The sequence below is a fragment of the Symphalangus syndactylus genome, chromosome 1, assembly GCF_028878055.3.
Source record: "Symphalangus syndactylus isolate Jambi chromosome 1, NHGRI_mSymSyn1-v2.1_pri, whole genome shotgun sequence".
Taxonomy (NCBI): domain Eukaryota; kingdom Metazoa; phylum Chordata; class Mammalia; order Primates; family Hylobatidae; genus Symphalangus; species Symphalangus syndactylus.
In genome coordinates this window covers 31,419,953-31,443,435 of record NC_072423.2, presented here as the reverse complement: position 1 = coordinate 31,443,435, position 23,483 = coordinate 31,419,953, and the positions used below count along the sequence as shown (strand labels likewise).

The window sequence follows — 23,483 nt, the reverse complement described above, 5'->3', positions numbered from 1 at the left end:
AAGTGATCCTCCTGCCTCAGCTTCACAAGTAGCTGGGACTACAGGCTTGTGCCACCACACACGGCTAGTTTTCAAATTTTTTTGTAGAGTTGGAGTCTTATTATGTATCCCAGGCTGGTCTCGAATTCCTGGCCTCAAGTGATCCTCCCACATCAGCCTCCCAAAGCACTACTACAGGCATGAACCACGGAGCCCAGGCAAAAACCAATTTTTAAATAAATATAAATACTGTGTAGGCCAAATGAAACAATTATGCAGGCTAGATCCTGCCAGTTTGCAATCTCTTTTTTAAAGGTTAAAAACTGTGATGGTAGAGTTGCTGGCAAAATTCTTACTGGTGAAGGAGGTATTTTGTTTTATTTGGGAGATGGTGATCATATGGAAGATTCTCAGTTGTCCTAAGACACACTGTACCCTCCCAGTACAGTCTTACAGGAAGGGAGGATTAGTGCCTGGTGGGATGGAGACTGTGTAAACTACTGAAGTTGCAGAGAGTGACATGGTGAGAGCAATTGGGAAAAACACAGCACAGTGTCCAAGCTCAGGGGTGGCTTAGGCAATTATCAAAGCCCAGGGCAGCTGATTTGGCAAGTAGGAGCTTGACAGTCAAAGAGCCCAGAGGGCAGGAGACAGACAGCCTTGAGTTAGGTGACTCTGAGATATTGTCAGTGCTCTTAGAACAAGATGACTTCCAGTGGATGGTGATATGGTGGAAAATTCTAGCAACTCAGGAGAGGAGGGAGGAAGAGAAGAGGAAGGGTGTTCTGACCTCAGCCAAATGGGCTAGGATTCAAGGAAGGGCTCAAGTCCCAGAAGAGGGGATCAGATAGAGTATAGGATGGACGGGAGCAATATGCCAACACTGACACAGAAGGAAGCACAATGCAGGCTTTGAGTTTGCCTGATGGCAACAAAGGCAATTGGACTGCCCTGGCTCACCAGGAATCCAATCTATCAGGGAAGATTCTTAATGACAATCGCTACCAGTTGGGAGACTAGGATGGTAAGTTATTTTGGCCCAGATTGAGGGGTAGATTTGGGTGTACAGCTGCAGCTCATTCATCCATTTAGCTGTGGGGAACTGAGAATGAACAAGGCAGATAAAATGGAGCAAGTCCTAGTTCTCCTGAAATGACCTCAGATGGGCAGGTGCCTACTCTGCTTGTGTTTGAAACACTGAGGGAAAAAATCAGAACCTTCCTGTCATCCATGATACCAGCTCTATCCTAGGTCACTCTGCACCTTCAACTTTAAAAATCTACAGTCCTGCCATGGTGGCTTATGCCTATAATCCAAGCACTTTGGGAGGCTGAGGCGGGAGGATTACTTGAGACCAGGAGTTTGAGACCAGCCTGAGCAACATAGTGAGACCTGTCTCTACAAAAAAATTAAAAATTAGCTGGGTGTAGTAACTGTGGTCCCAGTTACGTGGCAAACTGAAGCATGAGATTCACCTGAGCCCAGGAGGTCGAGCTGCAGTGAGCCATGATTGTGTCATTGCACTCCAGCCTTGGCAACAGAGTGAGACTCTGTCTGAAAATAAACAGTAAAAATTTACTTATAGATCTGGTCTTGGAATAACACAGAGATACACCTCATATAGACTATTTCAGAAGCACATCAGGGAAGTTCTCAGTCATTGTATTAGTTCATTCTCAGGTTGCTATAAAAAACTACCTGAGCCTGGATAATTTATAAAGAAAGGAGGTTTAATTGACTCAAGGTTCCACTGGCTGTACAGGAAGCATGGCTGGGGAGGCCTCAGAAAACTTACAATCATGATGGGAGGTGAAAGGGAAGCAGGGACATCTACATGGCAGGAGCAGGAGGAAGAGAGAAGGGAAAGGTGCTACTCACTTTTAAACAACCAGATCTCATGAGAATTCACTGTATCATGAGAATAGCAAGGGGGAATTTGCCCCCATGATCCAATCACCTTCCACCAGCCCCCTCTTCCAACACTGGGGATTACAATTCAACATGAGATTTGGGTGGGTACACATACTGGTTTGGGTTTGTGTCCCTGCCCAAATCTCATGTTGTGGATTTTTTACACTTTCCAAGAGTGAGAGGAAGCAAATATGGACTATTGTCCTTCAAAAGAGACTAACATACTAGCATCATAAGAATTTACCCAGTTTTCTTAGTGACTGTCTTCTACAAATTCCTATCCACCAAATAAATGCCAACTTCATTTTTTTTTGGGGGGGCACAGAGTCTCACTGTGTTGCCCAGGCTGGAGTGCAGTGGTGCCATCTTGGCTCACTGCAAGCTCCATCTCCTGGGTTCATGCCATTCTCCTGCCTCAGCCTCCCGAGTAGCTGGGACTACAGGTGCCCACCACCATGCCCGGCTAATTTTTTGTATTTTTAGTAGAGACGGGGATTCACAGTCTTAGCCAGGATGGTCTCAATCTCCTGAACTCGTGATCCACCCTCCTTGGCCAATTTCACTTTTATTCTTGCTTTGATTGACCATGCAGTATGCCATAGTGGTAAGAACATAACGGAAGAACTTATCTATGAGTAACTTCTGGCTTCACTGCTTGTTTATTGGAACATTTGGGGAAAATAACTAACTTGTGAGCCTCAGTTTCCTTGTGTTCCAATGAATTTAACAATATCTGCTCCATTTACCAACTTCACAGGATGGTTGAGAGAATTAATGTGAGAACTTGGTTAAAGAAATTCACATGCCAGCAATTGTCAATGCAGAGGGGCTAATTCTCCTGGAAAGGATAGACCTAAATTTCTGGGCAGTTAGAAAAAGGATTGAAACTACATTTTTATTTGGAAAGCAAAGCTCAACTAAAACTTCAGTGTTGATTATCACCTGGTGGCAGTTCCTCAAGAGCGGATTCCTCATGGGAAAAAAATTTAGGTTTTTCCAAAGGGGATAAGGTTTTGCACAATGCTAGCCTATGTAAATGTAAGATCTTAGTCCTGTGATTTCCCTTATACTTAGCATTCTTATTTGTCTTATGTTAACAAAGGTGCATGTTATAAACAGGAGGGATTTCTGATGCTGCTTTAAATCTGGTGTTTTTGTTTGTTTGGTTGGTTGGTCAAAGTGGCTTTCACAATTAAAACCTTGAGCCTGACTCTCTCTTAGTGACTCCATTCCTTTGAGAGACTTCAAAGGAAACTTAATAGAATCATGGCATTCGAGCAGGAAATCCAAAGGAATGGCAATCAAACAAGAGGCTTATTTTATTTTTTGAGAACAAATTCTACAAATTTCACAAATTTCATCCTCAGTGGTAGAAACAGTTTTGTTGGCTTGACTGCAGCTGTGATAAACAGAGCACTCCTTGCTGTTTTGCATGTAGATGTTTATGCATGACCAGGGAAGTGCTGAAGCATTCCTCGTTAACTCACACACCTACAGCTTTCATAAAATCTAAGTGAAAACAATCAGTGCAAAAGGTTTGAATTCTGAGTCATATATCAGCATTCTCAACCCAAGCTCCACATCATTTAGTGAAAATACTGTTATTTCTTTGTAAAACATTACTGTTTTTTTTACCTGCCTCTATTTTTCCATAAGCATTATTTCTCCCTGCATTTAAGGAAGAATTTGGTATGATGAAAAGCACTTTATTATTCTTTTAGCTAAGTAAAATTGGGTTGACTCCATTGTTTACAGTTTGTATGACTGGGGCAAGGTATCTTACCTGTTTTCTACTGTAAACTGGATACAACCTCAGAGCCTTTCTCTGAGGAATGAGAAGTCAACATGTGTAAAGCTCACGGGATATCATAGTGAATGCTCTATAAATAACTTAATTTCTCTCTGGATTTTTTTTTTTTGGTCTCCTAACTTATCTATTCAAGCTTTTATTTCATTTTGATTCTCAGTTCCGTTTCTCAAATTTCAGATCAAGGATGCTTTAGAAGTAGAAGTAGCCTATTACAACATTCATCTTATGGGCTCCGGGAAAACACCGGGTGGGGCCACAAAGCTGAAATGATTTCCCCAAGATGAGACAGAGAGTCTCAGAGCCAACCCATGGTTCCTGATTCTAAGACTAGTGCTCTTGCCATTAAAAAATATTCAACTGTTTCCTTAACTGATTAGCAGAACTTATCTCAAGACTACTTTGCCTAAAATTATCTGTAAGACAGTTACATAAGCCTTTAACTTTAATTTTTTAATACCAATCCAGGATCTTTTCAGTTACTGGAGCTTCATTGTAATGCTATCTTTAGGGCACATGCCAATAAAAATATTTGTCAGAGGTTATTTACAAGAAATTCTTTTGCTACTTTGGTAGTAAATTATTCTGAGATCCTTAGATCACATGCAGTATGGGCCAACCCTTAAAACACTTATCACAACCACAAACTCTTCTAAAAACTGACATAGCACCTGCTGAGCAAGAATGCCTTGGGAAATTCCTTATCCATTCTTTGGCTACAATTCCCTACCACATTTTGGCCTCAGCTAATTGGATCAGAGGGTGAACACCTGACCAAAGGCAAACACTCCATTGGCTGGTCAGCATCCTATTAGGAGGCCTGAAATGAAAGCTTTGACCAATAAAAATCAAGATAACAGGACCAATTAGATACTATCTCAGAGTAAAAAAGAGTCAAAGTCAACTAGTTTCTAACACATGCTATGATCCACACTTCAGATTGGAGTCTGTGAAATATGCACCAACTTCAAGACAATTCCGTGGTAAAACTGGAAAAAATTAGTCATTAAGACATTAGCCAGGATGTTAGTGGTATGAGAGTATATAAACATGCAGACTTAAAATTAAAATACATAGCCTTTAGGCTTTGACCTAGATATCTCAACAAAGTGAACAAAGAATAACATTAAAAGTAAATAAAAGATTGAGGCAGGAGGATAGCTTGAGGTCAGGAGTTTGAGATTGGCTTGTGCAGTACAGCGAGACCTCGTCTCTACATAAAAATGTTAAAATTAGATACAAACATAAGCCAGTAAATAATCTTTGATCTTAAAATTTCTAATTGGGAAAAGTGTCATTTGTATGGTGTTCCATATTATTAACGGTTTCAAACTTTAATCAGAGATATCTTTCCTTTTCAGGCAAAGCACACACCATGAAAGATACTGCTAAAAGTTTTTAATATTGCCAGTAATGTTATCAAGGTAATTAAAAGGCTCGTAATAATATTTTGTAATAATGTCTGAATATCTTAGTGATTAAATTTGGAAAAGCCAAACTAGACAGAGAATGACAGTGAGAAGGGTAGATAGCACAGATTCCAAGGTCAGGCGTCGTTCAACAATTGTCCATAGAAAGTCTTTGTTTTCATCAGGATATATGAGTTGGAAAATTTCATGATCGTGGATGAAGTTTTCTTTGTACTTTCATGCAAAACTACCATTTAAAATTTGGCAGATGTTTAAAAATAATGTTTTTTTAAAACTACCATACCAGACAATGTCATTTGTAAATCAATGTGGAATTAAAACGTTTTGAAAAGATGCCCATACCAGACCTCCAGATTTTCTCCACATTTGAGTAACTTGGAATTTGATTTTCTGCATAGCCTGTTAGCCATTTTGACTGAAACAGGACCACACCAAAAGCAAAGGCTGGTTGTTTCAGTCCAGAGATGTGCCTCCATAGAAGAAAGACTTTGAAAAAAATCTTAATAGATTTTAGGAAAATAATTTAAAATCAACTCTTGGAGAATTTAACTATGTTCAGATGAACAGTTTATTGCTTGATTATTTTTCCCTTCTTATTCTTCCATGTGGTTTTATGCAGAAGTGATCTGGTTGTAAAATATGAAGAGATGGCAATAAACTCATTTGGCATTATTTGGATCAAGCAGCTGGTTGACTTAAATCAGTTATATCACTTCTCTCTACCTCCATGCCAAGCACTGGTCCAGGCCACCATCTCCCTCACCTGGGTTACTACAGCAGCTTCCAGCTGGTCTCTCTACTCCTCTTCTCACTTCTCCAATCTATTCTCGATGAAGAAGCACAAATTAAAAAATATTAATTGTATCACGTCACTCGCTTTCGTTCATTTAATGAGCCCTAATCACAACTCTTTAGCTTCCTGCCACATTCAGAGTAAAACAATTTCCCATTCTGGCTTTTGGGCCATCCTTGATCTCTCCCCTGACTCTTTCCAATCTTGACTCCTCTTTCCCTGGGTCAGAGTCCACCAGCCCCACTGGGATCCTCTCATTCCATCCCTGGAGCATACAAGCTTTTCCTCACCTCAAGGCTATGCACATGTTCTTTGCTCTCTCTACTGATGGTCTCTCCCTCTCCTCTCCTTTTTTTCTCAAAAAGAAACTCCTCTTCTTTTCAGGATAATGTCAACTCTTCAAGTAAGCCTTTAACATCCAGCTAAAAGATCCCGTCCATCTCAGTCCCTTGCTGGTTATCTTCCCAGAGCATATCACAATTAAGAATGGCTCTATTGCTTTATTGTGTGTTATCCATGGGAGCTGACAAATGTCTGTCCTCTTAACTCATATCTTCCCAGCATCCAGCAGACTGCCTTGCCCATGGTAGGTATCTAATAGGTATTTTTTAAATTAATAAGTGAATGAACAAATGATAATTTCCTTTCTCAAATCTTTGTCATCAATCTAATCTGAAGGTTGCGGATATTCTAAATACGGTTTAAATAGCCTTATATTTCTTTTTTCTTAATTTTTTTGTTTTATTTATTTTTTTATTAATTTTTTTTGCACACAAAACAATAAACATTTTCTAAAAGTACATACAAACAAAAAGATGCATATCAAACATATTAGGAAGGTTGCACATGGGAAGACGGGGAATAGAAATGGGGGGTGGGAATTAAAGAAAATAAATGAGAGAGGGACTTTGTGTGGATCAATGATAATAACTCGATCCTCTATTTAACAAAGAAGATGGAGAAGGAAAAAGAAGAAAAAGAAAGTGGGATAAAGGATCAGAAAGGGAGGAAATAGAAAAAATTAGAGTATGACTCCAGGGTAGACCTGTTTTGTTGTTGCTGGGTTGGTTGGTTGGTTTGTCTGTTGTTATTTCTTATTCTCAGAAAATGGCCAAGATATACTTCTGGGGCTGAGTGGCTAGACCTGTTTTCCTATGGGAGGGTATGGAGATTCTAGCCATGTGAGATAGCCCATATTTTCCATCTTGCATCATGTCAGCACTCAGCAGTTTTTATCCCAGTCTTAATATAGCCCTGAAATCATGGGAGAATATGAATACAGTGAAGTTCAGATGGAGGGTGGCTCAGAGTAGGTTCCCTGGACTAGACCCCAGCAACTAAAATCCACCTAGTCAGGCCAATGGGAAATGGGCACCTCCTGGGCACATGCAGGTTGCTACAAAGAACTCAGATTGAGTTTAGGAGCTACTCAGAGGAACCTGGAACACAACACTGCATCAGCCTGGGAGAACACTTCCAAATGCTGAGAGCTTTCCTTACTCCAAGGGCATGTTTGTGAGCTATACTATCCAACCCCCTAACCCCTCATACTTGGGAAGATGTAACTCTGAATGGCACTACATAAGCTCTTTCTCTCTAGTGGATATAGACTGAGATCTTCCATGGGCAAATCATTTTCTAAAGAGGTATGTCATTTCATAGTTTCTTCCTAGATTTGAGGGGATGATGTTATCAATTGTCCCTTAGCCTTTAGAAGAGAGTAGCCTAAGTTGAAGAGTTGCTTTTGTCATGCTAACCAACAGCCAAAGCAGCAGGAATTGTGTGATCCAGGGGAACTTCAGGCAGCCTAGGAGGTGCAGAAGTTTATATTCTCTCTCTGTGGTCTACGGAAAGGACTTTCTTATACATACACCCCCAGGGGAGTGGATAGAGTTTATCACATAAACTCCTCTAGGGAAGATTACTTAGGTAAGACTGGAAACTCAGAGAATCTGAGTAGGGCCAAAAGCCAGAAACTGGTGCTCTGAATTATAATCCAGATGTCCAGTGGGAAATGCAGCTTGGGAGTGACCTACACAAGAGTCCTCCAGCGTTTTTGTAGTTTTTTAGATCATTTACTTTAACAAGCTCTTCCCCCACTGCACTCCCACCTCTACCTTTGTTTGTTCAACCTTTCCTATATTGACTTCAAATTAAAAATGAATTTTACAAAACATAACACAATAGAGATTCGATGGCTAAGTGATCACACAGCACTTGCCCTAAAGAATGAAACAATTAAAATCCCATCAGTCTTGATAACGTTTTGTACCGTGATGCTAGACTTCCTGTTGTTTTGACCTCTCTCCTTCCGGCATCCTGTCCGGGGACAGAAATGACACCACAAAGGTTTCCTGTGCCTGTCCTCTCCACTTCTGACCCCTCACTACATCCTCTCTCCATCTATTTGGAGAACAATGATTTGGTTCCTTTGGAATTCCTCCCAGTTCATGTATTTGATGACACTTGTTGCTAATTTGGGATGCCGACAATGCAGGCGAAAGCCCGGCTGAGCTCATACCAGCCTTTAGCCTCCTATGCCACTAGCATACTGGCAAATTGGAAATGCAATATTCTTAGCTATTTTTGGTCATAATTTGTTGTGGGATCCCTTCTCACTGCAGTCTTCTTGAGTATCCTGGATATCCGAAATAAATTAATATCTTAAACTCTTTTAGATACTTTCTCTGTGCCCACTCATTTTGAAAACACCTTCTTAAAGTATCGTAAATCAGCATCCTCCTGTGCAACTGTGGGAAGGGTCCTCAGGACAGAGGCTGAGGTCAAGGACTCCAAGTCTGAGACCAAGGAGCTATCATCTTGCTGTTTGCCCTGGTGCCATCAAAGCCTTCCTTTTCTTCCCCAAGCATCTCATGTCTGTAGAATTAAGATTTCAGCCCATTGCATAACAGCCAATGGCCATGCTTAATGCTGTGGTCTGCAGAGCATTCAGTACATTGTTGCCAGCCAGAAGATATTAAATAGAAGTCATGACCATACTACCATAGAATAATAATTAAAAGAAGATGAGTCCTGTTGCCTTCGTGGTACTCTCCTCCCCATAATTTAGCAGCTGATGGGATTGGGAAGCCAGGCCAGGTACAGAAATGGGGCCCCAGGTGCTATCTGCATACCTTCCCTGCACCAGGAGGCCTTGGTTCTGAGCCCTGTGCTGTCTGCCTGCTGGCCAGCTGCCTGTGGACACCCACAGATGCCCCCCTGCTGCTCCAGACACACCACTGGAATTTATTCCCAAACAGCACATGTTGGGTTTACATTTTCATCCTCTTCCTTCTTAAGGTGAAATCTCCCATTTTTTCCTCTACTGAGAGACCCTACTAACTTACTTTATCTGAATTCACACCTGAACATGATCACTTACCTTTCAGAAGCCAAAAATTAATTACTGGCCTTGCCAAAATCTGCATATCCAGAGCCTAGAAATGCTAGAAGTGTTTTGCAAAGTTCCTGGCACAGAGAAGGCATTGACTGTGTGGCTTACTGAAGGGATGGAAGAGAAAGAGACAGGAGAGGGAGTAGGAAAGAGGGAGCGAGAAACATTCTAAAACCCAGAGACATTCTAATGTTAAGTCTTCCTTGGGTCATTCCAAGCCTTTCAAAGAGACTTAAATCTAAGAGAAAACTATAATTTTACCATCTTATGTGGTTATGTGCTTTTATGACTATCAAAGATATGCAGATGCCAGGAAGAACAGATTGAAAATAGCAGCAACAATAGCAGTACCTAAGAGTTATGAGAACTTTTTGGAAGGCACTTTGAAATCTTTGACATGTGTGGACTCATTGAATTTCCAAAGCAATGCCATGAATATAGTGAGTAATACTGTTATACCTATTTGATAGATGAGCAGATGGAATTTAGAGAGATTGAGTAACGTAACAGTTAGGAAGTTGGAGGGGGTGGTGTTGAATTAGATGTCACATCTACTTAGGGATTTCTTTAGGTCTTCTCTGAAGGCTCTATGACCCTTCTCTGTGGTTCCAAGTTCTCAGAATGTGAAGAATACAGGCTCAGTGTCAACTTTTCCTGCTGTCTTAACTTGAATGCTTTATGGTTTGATACCCTGAATCCTCTTTGTAACTCTACTTCCGTTGGGATCTCCTGGTGCCCAGCATACCTGTCTCCCTAATCCCACAGCCTCCTGAAACAGCCACATTCCTTCCCTGTATTGCCTCCTCGTCTTTCAGTGGGGGGTGACAACAATTCAGGCTCTTTCAGTTGGGTGCCATCAAGGCTTTTCTGAGTTGCTGCTATGGAGACAAAGCACAGGTACTGTTTCCATTTGCCACCAATTGCTATTAAAAGACAGGCACGGGATGGGAGCCCAAGATGTTCAGTGAATCAACCTGGAACTTACCCCTTTTTGAAAATTCTAATAGAGGGTAATTCATGCATGTTTGTTGGTGAGCCATCTGCCTCAGGGACTGAGCACAGGTTAGATAATTAAACTCAACCTGTTCCTGCATGGCTGTCTGACTTACCATTTACCTCATTTCAGACTACTCGCCTCCAAAAACCCACTCTCCAAACTGGTTAACTCATTGTTCCCCCAAAACACCTGTCCTGCCTTCTTATTTTTACTCATGCCATCCCATCTACGTGGAATGCCCTTACTTTACTCTCCCTCTCCAGATCCTTATCATTTGCTTCACAATATGTTCCCCAATCACCTTGCTCACAATGATCGGTCTCTCCCTTGGATTCCAATAGTAACGAATTCTATATAATTTGTCTGGTAATTAATCATGTGCTGCCTTACAACATTCTACTCTTAAACAGTTATTTAAATCTTTAATTTTAACATAACTGTTTCCATATGTTTGTCTTATTTCCTTAATTGGAATATAAGATCTTCAAAGGCAGGAGATATATTATATAATTGTATCCCCTTTAGTACTTGATATGAGGCTGATTGTTCATTTTTCTTTTTTTTTTTCCTTTGTTTTTGGCAAGCGGACAGCCAAAATTATAAAATATCAGCCAATTACTTTGGTAATAATAGATCAATAATAGTTAAACATGTATGAATGAATGGAGAATGTGAGACACTTTTTAACCCAGAGAGTTGAGAAATGAGCAGGAACAAGAGGACTTTTAGGAGTCCACTGGCCAGGTCTCTTTCAGGAAGCTTTCAGTCTGCTTCCTTCCTTCCAAATGAAGACATATAATTCTAGAAAAATGCCTCCATAATTCTTCGCTTGTCTCTCCTTTTCTCTTCCCCATCCCTTCCACCTTGCAACATGCATACTTTATTTCTTCTCTTTTCCTTTCCTCTTGAGTCCTCATAAAGACACTCCCTAATGCTTTTACTGTAGCTTGACATCTTCCTCTGCTACTTAAGGCCAGGGACTTTGAGCCCTCATTGCACAAAGAAATAATTAAAAAGACCTTAATGAAATTAGTATATGTGGTAGACAGCCTCTGTGATGACCCCCAAGGACCCCAGACTCCTAATATACACACCTCTGTAGAGTCACCTTCCTCGAGTGTGGTCTGGAACCAGTGACATGTTTTTAACAAGTGGAAAATAGCAAACATGATTGTATGGCACTTTCCAGATAAGGTTCCAAAGAAACTTTGGTTTCTGTCTTGCCTGCCTTCCCCGCCTCCTTTCTCTGAGCCTTCCCTCTAGGGGAAGTTCCTGTAGGGAACAACAACTCATATGTTGTGAACAGCCCTGGGGAGAGACCCATGAGGCAAGGAACTGCCAGTCCAAGGGCCCTGAGGTCAGCTGTGGGAATGAGCTGGGAAGCAGATTCTCCCCAGTTGAGTCCTCACAGCCCTGGACCAACACTTCATGGCAGACCCTGAGCCAGAGAACTGAACTACGCCACCGAAATTCCTGACCCACTCTAGCTGTGAGATTGAAAACATTTGCTGTTTTAAGCCACCAAGTTTTCAGGTAATTTGGTATGCAGAAATAGATAACTAATATAGTATTTAATTATGGTTAACCATTCAGAAAGCAGCCAGGATCATCTGAATGCCTCTAATGATGTTTATAACATTTCCCTTTTGTAATCTTGAAAAACATAGACAGTTCATTTCAGATACAATAATTGAGTTGATACTAAGTGGTTGGTCCAGTTGCTCTATGTTCTATTGTCCGTCTTTGATCACAGTGAGTCTGGCTGATGATTAGCAATAGATCCAGAGCCGGGCCAAGATTTCACAGCTAGATAGATGTCTGATAAAATAAGCAGTGTGGAACAAGTCACTTAGCCTGCTCTGATTCTCAAGATGATCAGGGAAAAACTGGTATCCTCGGTGGCTTAGTCTCCAAAGTTCAGCAAAATTCTAGTAATTACTCAGGAAAGAACTAAGCTTTTGCTTCACTACTTGAGATTGTACCTTCCCTAGTCAGGATAAATCTCACTTGTTTAATGGACAAACTGGGATCAGCAAACTATAGCTCATAGGCCAAATCTACACCACTGCCTATTTTTGTAAATAAGGTTTTACTGGGACATGGCCACACCCATTTTTAGATATGCCTGTCGCTGCCTTTGTACAGCAAGGACAAAGTTGAGAAGCTGCAACAGAGTCAGTGAAAGCCACAAAGCCAAAATTTTTTATCATCTGACCCTTTGCAGAAAAAAATATGTTAGCCCCTGTTCTAAGACAGTGAATTGCAAACTGTGTTTGAAGGGGCACTGTTTCTACCAAATGACATTAAATGTTACACGAGAAAACAATAGATAGGTTCCAAATGTTGGGAAATACTGGGTCATACAAAGTTAAACAAGTTGTTTGCTGCAGAACTTCTCTGAGCTGTTACTAAATCTCCAAGAGGAGGACATGGAATGCTGCATGTTTTACAATTTTTTTGACCATAAAGCTCTTCATTTCAGAGAGCATCCCAAGAGACTAGTGTCCCATTCCCTGGGAAATGCTATTCTAGTCCTATGAGAGCAGCAGTTTTCAAAGCATTAACTTTGCAAAATATGGAGTAGACATAAGCATCACCAATTTTTGACTTTTAAAAACATCCACAACAATTGGAAAATACACCAGGAAATGGCCTTACTAATCGTGAGCTCAGTGTACAATGGACATTTGGAAAGTCAGATAAACAGAAACATAAAGTTGCTTGCTAGTAGCAGGCTCTGTTTTTGCAGAGCCAGACATGCTCAAAAAAAAATCTTAAAGTTGAAAGGAGAACAACCTGATATTTTACTTCAGTAGGTCTCAAATTTTCTACCACAGAGCTGCCATACTTCATGCCATGAAGTCTCTGCCTGGGAAGAAAGAGGGTCTAGGTTTTAACAGCCAATTTGGGAAAAAATATGGGTTTTGCTACTAAAATTTACTAGTCCAACCTTTGTTCTAGAAATCAAGAACACATCTCTAGAGGACCAAAAAGATAATGGTCACAGGTAGCCAGCCATGGACCAATGGCCAAGGTTCAGACCCATTTAATAACTTTCCCCCCCGCCATACTATCCTGCTTGTGGCCTGTAGGACGCATTTTCTGGATGACTGGCCAGGCTAGGGGCCTAGCCTATAAGCTTGGGAAACTGCTAGCTTACTCACAACCTTGTCTAAACCAGCGCAGGATAGGGGAAAAAAACACCAGAAAGAGTTTGGTGAGTTCAAATGAAGACAATAAATTACAAAGTAGGATGGAGAGTGAGATGTTTCCTATTGTCTCAGAACCATGGTCAAAGTCCAAAGGTGAGCTTGAGTTGTTGGTGATAAGCATGTGTCCATAAGGTTTACTAGAGGCTCCATTTCTGAACTGTCCCCAGTGAAATTAAGAAAAGAATTGAGTTGGAGATGGGAGAGTGGTAACATAAAGTTGCTTGCTAATAGCAGGCTCCATTTTTGCAGAGGCAGCCACATTCAAAAAACATCTTAAAGTTGGAAGGAGGACAACCTGATATTTCACTTCAGTAGGTCTTAGGTGAAGTGCATGCTAGTGAAGAAAGTCTTTTCTCTCATGTCTTTGTAATTGTGGCTGGTGGTGGTGCCTCTCTCTCCTCAAAACCAAGTAAGGCAATCTCCAAGGGAATCCTGAATAGATGCTGAAGGTGACCCTAAGAGAGGTAGACTGGCTGGATACATGCTAAACTGCAGATTTTGAGGTCTTCTCTGATGACAGGAGTGGGGCATTGAGAGACCATACTAGGAAATGAGGGGTAATGCACACTATCCTTTTTATTTCCTGATGCCTGCTAAGGTGAGAGGAGAGAAGGGTGTGTATTAGATATATGTCACCTGGAGTTTTGGGAAGGTGCATGTTTGAGTATATAAAATAGTGTTCACTTAGAGACCAGAGATTCCTGAAGGTAGTTGCTCTAGGTCAGTAGCCCAAGTCAGCAATGGCTCGTCATGCAATATACCTGGAAATGAGATATGGGCAGCCCCATCCCATTTCAAGGCTCTGTGGACCTGGGAAATACAAAAGAGGACTCCAGTGGCTCCCATAGCTCCATGGGAAGCAACATGGAAGCTGATGATAAAAGCCATAGAACCATTCAGGATAGCCACTGGACCAAGCAACAGGAGACCCAACACAGACAAGGAGTTGGAGATGTTTATCACTGCTCAAGGCCAATACACAACTGCCCTCTCTGGTGGAGGTGGAAGTTCCCAGTGATGTAGGGGGCCAAGATGAAGCTGAATGCTGTCCCTCAAACACACCACTTCTATGGAGGCTGCCAATGAACTGAGAGCACCAACCTCAGAAAGGACTGGCCTGAAGCAGAGCTCGACCAGGACAGCTTCCTCCCACCACACATCAGTCCATCTGTTCCTCATCTGCTGACCATGCCACGATGGGCCAGAATAGGATCCAGGAGGCTTCTGAAGTCTAAAGAAAGGAGTTCAAAGAGAGAAGGAAAGATGTAAGTACACGAAGAACAAACCACCAACCTTCAAGCCACTGGAGTCACAGACTGGGGGAGTCAACACTTGTGGGGGAGGACACAAGCTCTCGATCTGATTTGAGACTGAAGTATCAAAATACATAGGACTGAATCTTAAATAACAAAGTGAACTGTTCTAATAACCAAAAGTGACAGGAAAGTTAGAGGAGCAGGCCAAATTGCTGTTAAGGGAGTTACTTTCCAGCAGGAAAGGTGGGTCAACATATCCTCGTTGAAGGGGCTGTCATTGTATAAGTGTAAAACTGTTTCATTTTTATACCCATAACATGTTGAGACTCCCTAATAAATTTGTTACATAAGGTAAACACTTTGGACAGAATTTTAATGCTTTCATATTTCTAATGCTTTTCTTCCAAAGGATTCTGAAGGCAACATGCCAATATTTTCCCCATTCTGCAAATTAGCACACGGAGAGAGTGGTGTTGGTTATCAAAGGGACTCAATCTATCTACAGCCTTCTGTCTCATACTCATATCATGAGGCGGCTCACTCCCCCTCAGACCCAAATGCGATCCGTTTTTAATTGGGAACAGAACTTTTCAATTCTTGAGCCCAAAACAAATTAAAAAGTAGAAGGAGGAGGAGGGGAAGGAAAAGAAAAAGGTTTCCTTTTCCCCTAATTTGAGAATCTGTGATTTCTCACTGGTTTTATCAGTACCAAGATTTTTTTGTTTTGTTTTGTTTTGTGGGTTTTTTTTTTAATGATTCTTTTCTCTTTTTTTTCACAGTTCTCTATTCAAGACTAAATTTATCTGCTTTAAAAAATCCATCTGGCTTTTGTGTTATGGAAGCCCACACAAGCCTGCACCAACCGTTCTAGAAGCAACAAAGAGTTATCAAATGGAGTAAGTTTCAAATGAAGGGACAGCAAGTTAATTAAGGCCTGAGTTTCTTAATAAGGAATGAAGCACAGTGGAGATTTGAATGATGCCAAAACACATGAAAGTTTCAAAGACTAAAACAGTTTGTGAGAAAGAAAAAAAGAAGTGACTTGGCCAGTTTTTTAGGTTCTACCCCCAAAATAAATATATCTATTCCCATTTGTATCAACAGACAAATGTAAATATCACTCAAAGAATCTCAAACTAACATTAACATGAGAATGAAATATAAATAATTCTGAACATAAAGCCTAAGTATAAAACATACCAAAATGTAAATATAATAAAACTAGGAATAACAACATTGCATTACATTGATTGTTAAGAGATTGTCACTGGTTTTCTTCAGAAAATTTAGGCAGATTTTCCTCTTCTATAATATTCTTGACAAAGTTTAATTTCTTTCAACCAATGGATGAACACTGTCCAATAAAATGAAATCTTTCTGCAAAAAAAATTATTTTGTTCAAGTGATCCTGGTGCTAATGAGATGCATTGTTATTAGGCTTTATTTTTAATATTTTTATATCAATGTTAATGGGCAAGAAAAATGGGGAAAATCTCTTAGGAAAGATCAATATATTTCTAAGTTATTGGAAAGCCTGTAGATTTAAAATGTGCATAATATATTCCTGCTATACTGGCATGATCTAGGGAGAGGCCCTACTAAACTAAGAATTAAGGGATCTGAAAGCTCATTTCAATCCTGCCTCAGATGTTTTCAGGGAGATGCTTTAGCACATGGTACCTCAGTTCACTCCTCAGAACAAGAAAGCTGTTGATAGCCACACCAAATCCTGCATGCCTCCAGGAAATGAATTAAGAATTCATGTGTGAAATGTTTCTTTGAATTTTATAATGAAATGACATCTTATAATTGTATGATATGGCAAAGTGAAATCAGGGTGTGGTTATGTTGAAACGTTTCTGTTTCTTTGGCTAAACCAAAGATAAACAAGCAACTTTTTCTGAAAGCAGACTTCCTTGGGGGAAAATCAAATTGTTGCAAATTATAGAAAGGGAGAGAAGACAGGGAGATGGATGGAGAATTTTGAGGAGGGCATAGACCAGACAGGCTCAAAAAGCTCAGTTACCATCCTGTTAAAATATAACCCACAAAATGTTACACCATAGCATTCTTCACAGCCATCTGCTTCTGCCATCAACTTTGATTCCCACAAACAGATTTCAAAAGTTGAATCTGGCCCTCAGTGAGTTTAGGAACATTCAGCAGGACTATCTGTATGTGATCAGAAAATTCACCAACTCTCTATTCCCGTCTCCAGAAACAATCTATCTCTCATCCTTTCCAATTAAGGCATAATATGCTCTTATAATTCCCTGTAGCTTTTCACATCCTTCACAGGGCCTAGCAGAAAATTTAAATATAGTTTGCACTCCCATCCTTTTCTCTCCATTTCCACTTCCACCCCTGCCCCCAGGCCTACCGTGTCAAGTCATCTTTCCTCAGCTGGATGACTGTAATAGTCTCCTACTGGTTTCCTGTCCTCCACTCTAATATCTTTCCCACAGCCACAGTGAACTTTGTCCAAAGGAAATCAGATTGTGTACTCCCCTGCTTAAAACCTTCCAATGGTTTTGCATTGCACTCTGAAAAAAAAAAAAAAAAAAAAAAAAAAAAAAAAAAAACTAACTCTATATAATAGCTGCCAAGATTTTATGTCAGTTAGTCATTGCTGCATAACAAACCACCCCAAAACTCCATGGCATAAAACCACAACAATTATTTATTTCTTATGTATCTGCTTAGCTGGTATAGGCTGGACGTGGGCTTATGCACGTATCTTTGGGTTGGCTGGGGTTCTATTTCACATATTTCTCCTTCTCTTACCTGCAGACCTTATGCTAATAAGCCAGTCTTTTAATGAGGATTTTTTTTTTTTTTTTACAATATTGACAGGCAAGCATGATCTGGGAGTGGATTTACCCACTAGGCACAGAAAGCACAATGACTAGGGCCTGCAACACTTTTAGGAGTCCAGATAATTGCTTTAATTTTAATTTATTTTAAAATCAGGAGAAAACTTGAATACAATATTAATGAATATTTACAAATAAATGCACTAATATATTTATCTTTGTACCGATGCAGTTTTAAAATATATTTTTGAATTTTCTTTATGGAGGACGTGGCCTGGAAGGTAAAAATGCTGAGGACCACAAAGCTCATAATGCAGGCTTGCACAATCCTAGTTAATCAAACCTGAAGCCTAGAAAACTGATTGTTGGTTCTCTGTTCTCTTACTTAAGTAAGCCACGGAACATCATGAAATGTCAATTTTCTCCCTAAAATAACAGGGAGGTAACTCGCAAGAGATTCACCTATCCTCTATAAAAGTAGAGTACCCCAAACTTTGGGTGATTCCTCCTTATAGTCATTAATTTGCTCTACCCTGGAACTCTTGGCTGGTTTTGCTTATTATGAGAGACACAATTTTAAAACAGTATTGTTCTAGGTCTGTCATTGCCACCATGGGTCATAATATAAAGGAACAATATGGAGAGTTACTTTAGTCCTATGCAAAGAACAGAAGAAGACTCTGTTCTCCAAAGGTTTATACCACTTTCCAGGAGTCTCCTTTACATTTTAATTCTATAAAAGTCCCATTCATATTATCAATTCTATTAGGTTCATGGAAATCTAATGCTGGCCAAACAACATGAGACTCAGAGGGGACACAAAAATAGAAGTTACTGTTTGAAGAAGAGAAGCAAAACGATTCTTCCTCTGTAAAGATAATTAGTTTCGGTTCAAAAGTAAGAACTTTCTTTATCTTGCATAGTCTTGTCATTCTCACAAGAATAAATGTGCTTAGTGACCATCTATATATATAGTTATTCCATCCATTTTAAAAGAAGCCATGTAATTTTTTTAGATCACTGTACATAATACATTCCAATGTTAACTGTGTCCTTGTGAAACTCTAAATTAGCTTTATAATCTTTAAAGTATTTTGACATAATTCTTTGCTTTTTTAATGGATAGTTAATTTCCTGTTTCCATGTAACCCTTGATGACTCTGTGAAAGCTTGGATTACTTTTCCTCTCTAGTTCCCAAACCACAAATGGGAAAAACTGCAATCCTGCAGTGGCCACATCAGCTACCTAAATATTTTCACAGATTCTGAGATCTGTTTCCTTGCTGAACTGGGAGAGAAACTTTCATGGCATTTTACCCTCTAGAATATAAAATTAATTTAATCTTATCTTTGTTTACACATACTTCTTGGTACCCAGCAGTCCTAAAATACCTCCATGGACTCCATAACAATATGACTTTTCATGGGCTCCACTTTTGGGGGATCCATGTGTCTTGTGGCCCATGAATTGGAGAAAACATTTCTTCTTCCCTAACTCTGAATCTCATGCCTAAAATTTCCTAAACTTAGGCCAGTCATCTATTCATCCCTTCATCATACTTCTGAGCATGACACTGAGATACATCTTCAAATAATACAGAGGGAGATTTTGGAACGCCCAAGCATGTCCTCTGTGGCATCGACTCCTGGGCAGGAAGCGTGGGTGGCCCGCTTAGGGTCACCTGTCAGGGTGTCTGGTCTAAAAGAAAAAAGGAAGAACAGGCTTGAATCTCAGCAAGGCAGCCTCTTCCTCTCAGCTGTCTCCTTCACTCTAAGGAAGGGGTCTCTGATTTACCTGGTGGAACTAAGGTAGTGGTTGTCAAAGACAGGCCCTGAGCCAACAGCGATAACATCACCCGGGAACTCATTAGAAATGCATATTATCGGGCTTCATTCCAGACTTCCCAAACTGGAAACTCTGAGATGGGGCCCACTGAACTGTGTTTTAACAATCCCTTCAAGTGATTCAAGTTTGAGAATCATGGGACTAAGATGTTTTTATTAAAACTGAAAGTTGAACCCACAAATTTTTCACTTGGCCCCACCAAGGCTTTATTCAAATCTATGCTTCCTGGTCCCTATTAGATAGCTCTGTTGCAGGTGCTCACTGCAACCTCTGCCTTCCTGGGGCACAGGTAGTGTCAGAAAAGGATCCTTGTAAGATGCATGCAAAGTTGGCTTCAGTAGCCTCCTGTATTTCCATTCAGGACTTCTATCCTTCAAATTCCCTTCATGAGTTTATGTTGTGCTCACAAACAACCCCCAAATCTCAGTGGTTTAAAACCACAGGGATTATTATCAATCATACCACATGTCCAGTGTGAACCAGTGGGAGGAGGAAACCTCTGTCCATCACGGTGATCCCCACTGTGGGACCCAGGCTGGTACCAACTCATATTTTGCCTGTGAATGTGGCAAAGGAAAACAGTATGGCAAGGTACAGAGTGGCTCATCAAGCTTCTGTTCAGAAGTGACACACAACACTTCACCTCCCATGCCATTGGCTAAAGCAGATAACATAGTTATGCCTGGTCTCAATGGGGCACTAAAGTTTAATCCTCCACCAAGGAGGAGAAGTGTCTATTGCCAAACAAGACTGCAATTTTACTCCATCCTCCAAAGGGCTATACCGTCAATGTACAATTTCAGACTTCGTGCTGGACAATGGAAAACCGTGTTTGTGTGTGTGTGTGTGTGTGTGCACGTGCACTCACACGCATGCACACACATGTGTGTGATGTTGAATGGATCCAGGATGAAGAGGGATTCTCTGGGAAACCTACTTCCTGTTGGCTCTCAAGCATAGTCATCGGGCCAATTTCGAAAAGGACAAAAAACAGTCACATTGATGGAGTGCCATCTAAGTGCTGGCTACTATGCCAGACCTTTTCTATTCATATTCTCTCTCAAGCTTCACAGAAACCTTACGCAGGAGAGAAAGGAACTAACCTTGTTCAAAGAAGCCAAGGCCCCAAGCAATTTAGTAACTTTGCTGTAGTGACAGAGGATGTGGTAGCACTAGGATACTAAGTTCATGAGGACCCACGAAGCTGGATCTACTCCCAGGAAAATACAGAGCTGAAGGGGAGACATCTCTCTCCCATGTAACAAAAAGAATCATTGATTCTTCTGCTGACCTCCATGTTTCTGGTGATCCCCACTGGTGCAAAATTGGCCTCTAGTCATGGTGTACAGATCAGTCTTAGTCCAATGTGATTATTACAGGTTGAACATCCCAAATTCAAATCCAAACTCTGAAGTTATCCAAAATGTGAAACCTTTTTTTCTTCTTTAGAGACAGGTTCTCACTCTGTTGCTCAGGCTGGAGTGCAACGTGGTGTGATCAAAGCTCATTGCAGCCTTATACTCCTGGGCTCAAGTGATCCTCCTGCCTCAGCTTCCCAAGTAGCTGGGACTACACATGCATGTAACCACATCCAACTAATTTTTAAATTCTTTGTAGAGATGGGGTCTTGTTATGTTGCCCCGGCTGATCTTGAACTGCTGATCTCAAGCAATCCTTCCACCTTGGCCTCTCAAAGTGTTGGGATTATGGGTGTAAGCCACAGTGCCTGGCTAAAATTCAAAACTTTTTGAGCATCAATATGATGCACAAATGAAATACTCACTGGAGCATTTCAGATTTCAGATCTTCAGATTTGGGATGCTCAACCAGTATAATGTAAATATTCCAAAGTTTGAAAAAATTCAAAATATTTCTCATCCCAAGCATTTCAGATAAGGGATGCTTAACTTGTACTATCAAAGTGAAGCTGTTTCTCTCTTATGAATACAAATTTTCAGGATTTTAATTGAGAAAGCAGTTCTTCAAATAAAAGTAGAGAAAACTTTGTTATTCTTATTAATGAGTATCAAGAAGTCTGCTCAAATCTAGAGTGTCCCTAGATGAATGAAACCAACAGACTAGTTTAATGAAACCATGAACTCTGCCATTTTAGAAAAATAAAATAAAATAAACCACACTTTATAGCTTTATTTGAGGGAAGCCCTTTCATTTACATTATTAGTGGTATATCAAAAGAAAACTTCTTTAGCGTATTTCACTTTCAAAAGCATTGCACAACAAGCAGCAATAATGCACGTTAGAGTGTATCACTGGTGGAGAAATTAAGAGGCAAAGACATCCAAGAAACAGAACCCTGCAAATCAGGTAACAAGCAGCTAACTTTGTCAACACTCAATCCCAAAGTGCTTACCTCACTCAGAAACGGCACCAAAGCCCTTCGTGCAAACGCATCATGAAATTATGTCGATGTGATGCTGAACTCAGCAGCTCCATCAGCAGGACACCAGCTGACTTCAAATGTCTCCCAAGAACACCATGAGCTAATGACCGTGAATGCTATCCAAGGTCAACCCTGCAGCATCCCAGGAGACAAACGCCAAAAGCCCAAGAAGGATGTAATCTTTCAAAGAGTGAGTCACACTCACTGAAGTGGCTATATGGCATAGAGACAACGAAATATTTATTGTTCTGTAATATTCAAACTGCCACCATTAGAAAACAATTTCGAAGAAATTTGTTGGTTTTTATTACCAAGCCCATTAGAAGTACACTTGGAAAAGAAAAAGTCTTACTAACTGAGGAGAAATGCCACAATAACACAGCATTGTAGAACAATCATGCATTTTTCATTCAACACAGCATTGTAGTACAATCATGCATTTTTCACTCAAGCCCTAGGAGTGACTTGTGTTAACATAATATGAGCTTGGAAGATCTCAGATATAAGTTATGGAACTAACATAATCTCCAAGTCAACTGCCTATAACATATTCACTTCTTTACAAATTCTCTAAGAATGATAAATCCAGCCTGACTTTAATTACTATGGTATCTTTCTATATTTTCAATAACATACATATATAAATCCTAAAATCCAACAAATAATAAAGCAAAAATCACTGAATACACATACAGTTTTAGGGAATACTCTGAACTGGCTGATAGTCCTATCATTAGCTTGTTAGAATCTACAAGCTCAGCCTATAATTTTTCCTTTACTGCACTTTAAACTCCCGCTCCATCTCAACAATGATGCTGAACATGTTCATATATCTCATACGGTATATCTCTTCATGTTTTCCAGATGGTATTGGATAAAATGGAAACAAAAGAAAGATGTCGCAAAGAAAAATAGATGTTTTTCTACTTTCATTCTTAACATAGCTTCTCATCTTGTAGAGAAAAATATAAACCCATACAGAGCTGATGGAGAATCTCAAGAGGTATAGTTCATTTTGAGGAGATACACATTGGATCCATAGGTTCAGGCTTCTCTTTTGTCCTCAGCCAATCTCAGCAAACTAAGGGTATGGATTTCCTGAACTCAGATGTACAGTATCATTGGCTTGTGCTTTCAGCAGTGGTTTAGTGGAGTGGTTTGGATATAATTAGACTCATTCCAGTATTTGTCCCTACAATGATCCCCATGCTCCAAGGAAAATATCCACAGTTACAGCAAGTCAGTTTTTTTAAGGTTTGCATTTATAGACCCCAAGACATTTAAAACATAAAATTATCAATTTTGAACAAATCAGAAAAACATTTGAATACGTTATTTGAGAAATAAAAATGCTGAGTTAGAACATGACTTTTCAAAAATTACCTGGGGTGGGGATTTGACTTTTCTCCAAGCAGGTGACCCTGGGATGATTTTTTTTTTTTCAAAAAATTTGGATATAAACACTTACGACTTACAGGTCATTTGTGAGGCAAACACACAAAATATAACAGTCTTTGAATGAAATATATTGCAAGGATGGTAAAGAAAATTAACTTATTTAAAGAGGTGATAAATATTATGCACAATCAGTCCCTCTCATTTCCAAGTAGTGTTTGCCATTTTGTTTAACTCAAATCCCTGGAA

At 40.1% G+C, this 23,483-nt stretch overlaps 1 long non-coding RNA gene across 1 annotated transcript; it reads right to left on the bottom strand.

The window, feature by feature from the left end:
• Nucleotides 1–3,186: 3,186 nt before the first annotated feature.
• LOC129492986 (uncharacterized) lies at nucleotides 3,187–21,994 on the bottom strand. Its single transcript, XR_008661001.2, has 3 exons — nucleotides 21,810–21,994; nucleotides 14,625–14,754; nucleotides 3,187–5,948 (listed from the first exon to the last, which is right to left on the bottom strand). It is a non-coding gene; the product is annotated as an uncharacterized lncRNA (long non-coding RNA).
• Nucleotides 21,995–23,483: the final 1,489 nt, after the last annotated feature.